This window comes from Platalea leucorodia (genome assembly GCF_965183815.1).
Source record: "Platalea leucorodia genome assembly, chromosome: 5".
Lineage (NCBI taxonomy): Eukaryota > Metazoa > Chordata > Aves > Pelecaniformes > Threskiornithidae > Platalea > Platalea leucorodia.
The window spans coordinates 11,588,945-11,597,188 of NC_138827.1; positions in this window are offsets into that span (position 1 = coordinate 11,588,945).

Consider the following 8,244-nt stretch of genomic DNA (forward strand, 5'->3'; position numbering starts at 1 on the left):
TTCTAAATTAACTTTAAATAGCATTTGTATTAATGATGATCATTATGTATTAATGAGAAATCATTTGTTCCTTCAATATTTCCTAATTGTATCATGATTTCCATAGCTGCCAAATTGTGCTAGGTGGTGGTGATTACCAATCTGAAAAAAATAAATAAATCATTTTCATAAGAACATATCACTTCTTTAATATGACACACATGATAAAAGAAGAAATAGATCTTACTCATTTGCTTGATTGTAATCAATATCATTGTATATCAAGATCTAAATGTTTTGTGCCATGTCAGGCTTTATTTCACATGGAAGAGTCTATTTTATGTTGTCTTGATCCATCACTCTCACACTAAGGGGCATGGTTAACAACAGGAAAACAGCAGTGGAGACATAAGCCTCTATTGTCATGTTAACTGCTTCTAAACAAAACTTTCATGGCACTGAATACAAAAACATACTGAGGTGACTTGGCCTTAGACCTATTTGGCTTCAAGTCCTGACAAGCATTTGCTGGTGTCATAAAAACCAAAAGAAGAATTTGCAATGTGTCCAGGCTTTTCCTAAGCTAGATGTCTGGAGAAAGGATTTTCAAAGCTAGCCAGTATGGATTTGATCCAAAGGAAGCTAACCTTAAAACAAAGCCCCTGCTAGCTCCATTCAGCTTTGACTGAGACCCAGGAAGAGATGATGAAAGCTTCATTTTCAGTTTCTTCTGAATGCAAAACCAGATCTGCTGATGAGACGTTGGAATGATTTTGGAAGAAAAGAGGTGATCTTCATTTACTAGTTAGTTCTGTGACCTTGTACACTGCTAAGGTCAAGACTGCAATCTGAAATTATTTATTAAAAGGTAGACATATATCTGTGAAATCCTTGAAGGTAGCTGCTGTCAGAAATCGGAAGGGTGATGAAACTTTGTTTTTCCTTGCAGTATTTCCTAGATGGCATAAGTGTATACAGCATAAGAACAATGTGTGAGGTGGGGTCAGATCCTTGTTACTGGCAGCAGCCTTGGACGGGACAGCAATTTAGCTCTTATAGATAATGTATAGTGGCAAAACATCAGTATGAGGTCTTGTACTTTTCTAAACAGCTTAATTTTCCAGACACTTCAAACCTCTGCCAAAATTCTCTGGAGAATAATTTTTGCAGCCAGGGCTTCAGCACTTCTTTTTTCCTTCTCCTGGGAACAGTTTCATCTTATAAAAATGGGTTGCTTCATGTTTTTTTCTGGTTCTCCAGATGGGTTAATATTCAAAAAGGATTTTTCTTTTTTATTTTTTTTATCACTATTGAGCTCCTAAGATAGGTAAGTATGACTGAGACTTTGAAAGGCATTTAGGGATATGAGAACATATTAGCTTTAAACCTTCCCATTAAGTATGTCTTGTGGTCTTGCAAATCTCAGCCATTAATTGTGCTGTATACTATTGCCTATATTCGACCAACCTAAATCACCTCACTATGAACTGGTGTTGCTCTACAGGCATCAGTAGAGTTGTACAATCTATACCAGGTATGTCATCTTGTTTAAAATTGTTCCTTTAAGAGTTTTCTAGACACTGTGCCCAAGCTATATAATCAGATTAATTCCTGAAAAGGGAACAAGTAATTCCTTTGATCCTGCTCCAGATCTTTTTCTGATTTTCTTTGTCTTATCTAGGTATGTCCGAGTGAGCTAGCATATATGAAAATCTAGCTACTCTCTGAAGACCTCCAGGTGTTGAGATCAGGAGATGGCCTGGACTGTCCTATAGCGCACTTTAGCTTCCATTCCACAGATTGAAACATCAAGTGTTTTGATGATATGGAAAGAAACAGGCAAAACAAACACAGCAAGGTCAGGGAAGTGAAAATCTGGCCTATTTGTATAAGAACAACAATTCTTGTACCTACTGGGAGAATTTGCTGAAAGCAGTGCTCTTTCCAGCCATGCTGAGTTTATATTATAATGGTCATAAAAGATTTCTTCCTCTCTCCACTATTGAAAAGTGGTTTAACTTGACTTAAGGCATTAACCTTTTTTTTTTTCTCTTGAAAATTTCTGAGCCCGTATGGCAGCTGCTTTTTCTGGTCTCAGCTATTAAAAATGTATCATTTTTATTGGTTGCATGGCAACAGATAATCCCTTTGTTCTGTTTTGTTTAAACAGATGCTGAGAACTCTGCCTGTCATAGTAAGTAAAAGCACTACCCTCAGGCTTCCTTTAAAACTGCAAAAGAGGTAGAATATGGGGCTTGAATTAATGTTACTTCCAAAAGTAAAACTTTTGGTCGTATCAAGCAACAGGCCTATAATCTGCTTAAATAGTTATGCTTAAAATGTACTTTGATGCTGTAACCTAATTGGCTTTGGCAGGCTTGCCTGGAAGGTTAACTCATATAGACCAGGACTGGGATTTCCAAGTCAAAGGCCATAGCTCCTCTGACCAGAATAAAGGAATTGTTCTGCAGAGAAGTAGTAAATTGAGACCAAAATCTGTTGGAAATCTGAAGCTTTTTTCATTAACTTTAATAGGCCATAATCTCACAGATGTTTAATGAGCCTGTTGGATAGCATAAATTTTAAGTGGCACGATGAGGCCGCAGTTCTGATTTTGATTTCTCTTGGATTGATATAATTTCACTGATGCCTGGGAAGTTTCTCCTGAATTCCTTCAGCTGCAGTAAGATAAGAATAAGGCTGTAGGAGTTTCACAAAGAGACAGCATGAATGCTTCAGTGGCCAATATTACCTGTTATAAAATGGATGAGGGTGTCATTGCATCAGAGGCTTTCCTGACAAATGTGAGTGGAGTGCAGCCCTTGAGACAAAAGGAAGAGACTTGCAGTGTATCTGTCACAACAGGGCTGTTATAAACACTTAAGAAGTTCATTTTGCCACCTTTGAACATTACCATGAGGAATAAACCTCAGCACTTTCTTTCTTTTTTTTCTTTTTTTAAATAAAATGAACACTGACATGGTGCAGCCAGGTGTCTAGGTTTTCTAAAGAAGATAAATGAACCTGTAGAGAGTTATTTAGGCTTTACTGGTGCCCTGTATGATGTATAGACTTGGAAGCCTATGAAGCATGAGAGGAGTGACAATAGTATATGCATGTTAGTCACAGGCCCAAATTAGACTCTAACAACTCTCCCATGGGATATTTTTAGGAGGACTGCGTTGCTTGGATATTAGCATGTCTCCAATAACAATTCTTTCTAGCCACTTCTCTGGGGCCACAGGATTTCATTCCTGGATTTGAACTGGAGCCTCAAAGTGGGAGGTTCTTTTCTAGTTTATTTAGAGAGCAACATTGTAAGAAGATTTGGTCCATAAGAAAAAAAATTACCTTCTCTGGGTTTACTATAGACTCTCAGAGATTTCTGTGGCAAATGGAGGAAATGAAATGGGTCATAAGAAAGCTGGTTTTCAGTCCTCTGAGTCGCTGACAGGCATGGCACAAACAGGGAAAACATGGGCAACTTCTCAACTATGTAGTTAACAGCTCCTCAGGGAGGAGCAAGGTGTTCTGAACAGTCTCTGCTTCTGAGGGGCATGAAGGGAGTAGATAAGGATGGTTCTCAGTGTATTTTTGAAGCTGCACAGACATCCTTGAGCTCAGGCTTATTGGTAAGATGTTTGTAGGCTCTCTCTATGGTTTAAACCTTGATCCATTTCTATGTAAGGATGAAAGTATGGGTAAGATAAGACAAGGGCATTTTCGTCCTTCAGAAACGTAGTATTTGTTTTTCAAATGTAGCTTTCACTAATCAACTGTTCAGATGATGTCTGTGTAGTACTAATACTGCTTAACATTGAATCTAATTTGGAACTTGTCTTTCTGCTTCCATATACTTTATTTACCATTGAGAAATGACAACACCGCTTCCATTTTCTTGTAAATAATAAGAAATCCTGCTGTGACTCATTATTAATACTGTCTGGCTTGGGCCTAAGGAATAAAGTCTGTGTCTTGTAATAGCTCCTACCTGGGTCTTTTACGGGCACACAGATTTCATTCTATTGTACCTTGTGAAATGCTCTGCTTAAGCACTTAGTTGCCTTTTGAGTATGTATTCTGTTGTCTAGAGCCACTGGTTTAAGCTGCATTTTGAAATGAGAAATTGAGTAGCAAATTTTACAGTAACTTTCCTAGCTTGTGTTTATACTACGTGTAAGGAGATTGGGAAAATGCTCTGCTTTGCAGTATCAGCTATTTGCATAAGTGTTTTTGTTGGGTGAGGGTAGCATAGTGCCAGCAGTCGATCTTGCACACGGGAGTACAAATCTGGAATGATTTTGTTAGCATCAGAGGAGTCATTTTGAGTTTGCATGGGTATAAGTGAGATTATTGTCTGACTGCTGAAGTGCTTTGCAGAGGAAAATCTGCTGTTCTCATTCTGGTGAGAACATAGATGGGCATAGAAGTGTGGCTGCTTTTTTGCCCTGCATTCTACCTCAGGTGTCCTCAGCTGCTGTAAGTGGAAGTTATGCTGGAGGGAAGCTATATTCAGTTCTTCTAAGGGTAATTTTAAAAGCATGCATTTTGTTGCCCATTCAGTTCAAAAAAGAGCAACAATTTGTCCTAAGGAGATGGTTCATATGTCAGTCTTGACTCTTCTTTGTATGCCCCTAATGTTGTTGTATCATCTAATTTGCTAGGTTTTATTGTCTTTCTTTGCACTGTGGCACTTCTAAGAAGTTGCTTTCTAATTCCTTTGTCACATAAGCCATATCTCTGAAGCCTCCATAAATTCAGACTGGCTCAAACACCATCTGCCTCTCCGTTCCTCTGTCATATCAGCAGGGATTCTGGGGTCTCAGTCTCAAACTGAGTCCATGCCTCTCACCTGACTAATGCTCTGGAAGAAATAATAAAGTAACCCCCATGTCAGTCATTAAATTGTCTGAAGACATCAGGTAAATAAAAAAAGAGCTGATTTATTCTGATGTGTAGGCATTGTTAATTAAGTCATACAGGGGAATGAACACTAAGCAAAGAATGCTATCTGACATCAGCAATTATTTTATTGATGCCTCCGCATCTCAATCAAATGCAACTCTTTCTTGACAGGTAGTACTTAGCAATGATGGAAAAATGGTAGCTTTGAGAGGAGGGGAGGTGAGGGTCTCCAGTGAATGGTGGAATATTTCCAATAGCATCAGATTTTGTGGATACAATTTTACTTGCAAAGCTGAGTTAACTCCACCTGGGGAGCTGCATGAGTTTATTCTAGAAGATGAGCTCTTAGTTGATGCAATCCGAGGTATTGATCAAATCCTCAGAAAATTGGTACAGTTCTAAACTAATGGAATTGGATCTATTGGCATGATCTTCTTTAGTTTTGGGTTGGTTTTACGTTTATTCCTCAGAAGTGCCAGCAAGTCTGTGCTGTGATCAAAGGTGTTTCATTTTTATGGTATAATTTTTGGAAGTGTTACTGTTTAAAGATGATGTTGCTGGGAATAGTTGCTTTGTCATATTTGAAGATCCAAATATCAGTCTTGCTTGGGCCCTGGCAGATGAAGTTCATGTTTTTAATTTGTATTTACTTCTCTGCTTAAACACCAGTTAATCATCTACTCAAAGGAGGCACTTCTATGGTCACCAGAAGATGAGACAACCTAACTTTCAATATGAGCTGAAGTCAGATAAGAGTGGAATGTGTGCTGATGAAATAAACTATTATGCGTATGTAGTCCAAAAGAAACATGCCCCAAACTCAGTGGGCCCAACTGGCACCTGAAACATGAAGAAAAGAGTAAAATGGACTGAAATCTTTTACGTAAAGGTGTCTCACATTAAGAGAGCATGCCTTCACCAGTAAAACTATAATGGTGAGAAAATAAACTTTATAAACTATGTCAATAGAATAAAGGCAGATTAATTGTACCTTAACAGTTATCTCCTCCTTTATACTGTTATTCAAACTGCACAATGCCATGAAAACAGAGGAACAGACTGTGCGCATGCAGTTTGCAACTGTAAATAAGAAGGTATCATAAATGAAGCTTATAGTTACAGAACAACAGTAGTTGTAGACTGCAAATCACATCAATTATCTAGCTTGCAAATTATAGATACACGCAGGAAAAATGGCTGTATGAGAATAATTTCTCAATTACTACTTCCCATTTTCTGGTGTACTCAGAATTTTATTGTGTTGTGCAAACAATGTAAGAAAGCTATTACTTGCCCATACACCAAACATGGGCTCTGAGTCAACTAGACCTGTACAGGAGTCGAGATCACCAGTTGGCCTCTTGCTCTGAAATCACCATGACAGTGGCTGCTCAGGTCATCAGGTTCTCCAGAACCCTTCAACATGAAAAGTGCTAGTTTCATAAACCTTTGATAAGCAAGCAAGAAAAGCTCAAATCTTCATGCATTTATCCAGCTCAGATATGAAAGGAAGTCTGGAAAACTCAGTGGTAACTAGGGAAAGAAGCTGAGAAAGGCTAATAACTTTCTGCCTGGGTCCCCACTATTTACTGTGCTCGTGCTTTCTCATTGCAAGGTCTCACAGCACTAGTTCATAAAGCCATTTTTTAGATGAAGAAGTATAAAAAAAGGGAGGCATGTTGTTCAAGATGTCCCATGACATGGAGAACAGAAGGACGTTCTCTTGTGTGTTAGTGAGGTGCTTCCTCATGACTCTATATATTTATTTTTGAAAGCAGGAACAGACAAACCTTGCCAAATTAGGCAGCTGGGTATACCAGGAATATATGAATATTTGCTGAATTAGACAGGAAATAAACTGTATTTAGATGATGTGAAAACTCTTTTGGTTTCCTAACACATCTCTGACGGAGAATCAATGATGGGCCAATAGCAAGAAGATGTCTCCTAGAAAATCAATTTATCCTGCTTATAAATGTCTAGAAAGTCTTCCCTTGGTAATGTAAACTTTCAAAGAAACCTTTTTCCAGCAATGACAGATACCTCTAGGGCTGCTGTTGTTGCTGGTGACTGTTAATGCTCACTAAGGGGGTGGTTTAGTCTGGAGAAAAGGAGGGTGAGGGGAGACCTTCTTGCTCTCTACAACTACCTGAAAGGAGGCTGTAGCGAGGTGGGGGTCGATCTCTCCTGCCAAGTAACAAGCGATAGGACGAGAGGAAATGGCCTCAAGCTGCGCCAGGGGAGGTTTAGGTTGGATATTAGGAAAAACTTCTTCACTGAAAGGGTAGTCAGGCACTGGAACAGGCTGCCCAGGGAAGTGGTTGAGTCTTCGTCCCTGAAGGTATTTAAAAGACAGGTAGACGTGGTGCTTGGGGACATGGTTTAGTGGTGGACTTCGCAGTGCTAGGTTAATGGTTGGACTCTAGGATCTTGAAGGTCTTTTCCAACTTAAATGATTCTATGAAATAAAAGCAGAAAGATCTGAGTTATTCTCAGCAATGCATTTAATTAGTGAGTTAATGGGAGGGGGTTGTTTTGTCTTCACCTGGGATCTATGGTGCAGCTCAGTTTTATGATGGTGCAAATCAGTTTAGAAAGTGTTTGTCCTTACGAAGGTTTTCCTTAGCAAATGAGTTGTTGTGAAAGACTGCTTTATACCTGCTGTTGAAATAAATAATTCTAAATGGGAATTTGATCCTCGTATCATAGGTTGGATGTTATCTTGGCAATGAGTGTAGGATGGTATGCATAAATGAGAACATTTAATTGTAAAAAGCTCTTACCCCAGCACTAAACTTTTTTAGCAAACACCGAATATCATTGAATTAAAGATTTTTTTTTTTAAATGTTGAAAGTACTCGTGTTTCTATTTCCTGCAAGCATTATAATGTCACTACAGTGATTTAATATGCTGTATGTGTATGAAGGCACTAATACAAAGATTCCTGTAATACTGTAGTAGTAAAGAGTGGCCACCATTAGTCTTCATATCTTATTCAGCATTCCCGTAGGAAGAAACAACTCATAAGATGGCTTACACCTGTATGCATACGGCAGTGAATGTGTACATGACTTCTGTTAATGCTAGCAGTTGTAACAATACTATGCTTGTGCACGGAATGAATGGCAGAGTAGATCCCCACTAAGAATTAGTTATGTCTTAAAGCCTTTTTGCTACTTTGTTTGGATCCAGTATGTATGTGTAGCCTCATCCCATTTTTGATAACACACCCTGCAAGCATATTGGTAAATAATAATACAAGAACATATTTTTAGGGCTCACTGAGTTGTTTTTTTTTTTTCTTTTTTTCTCTGGTTAAGCCCATGTTCTTACCTTTTAAAATTTCATAGCTCTTCTTT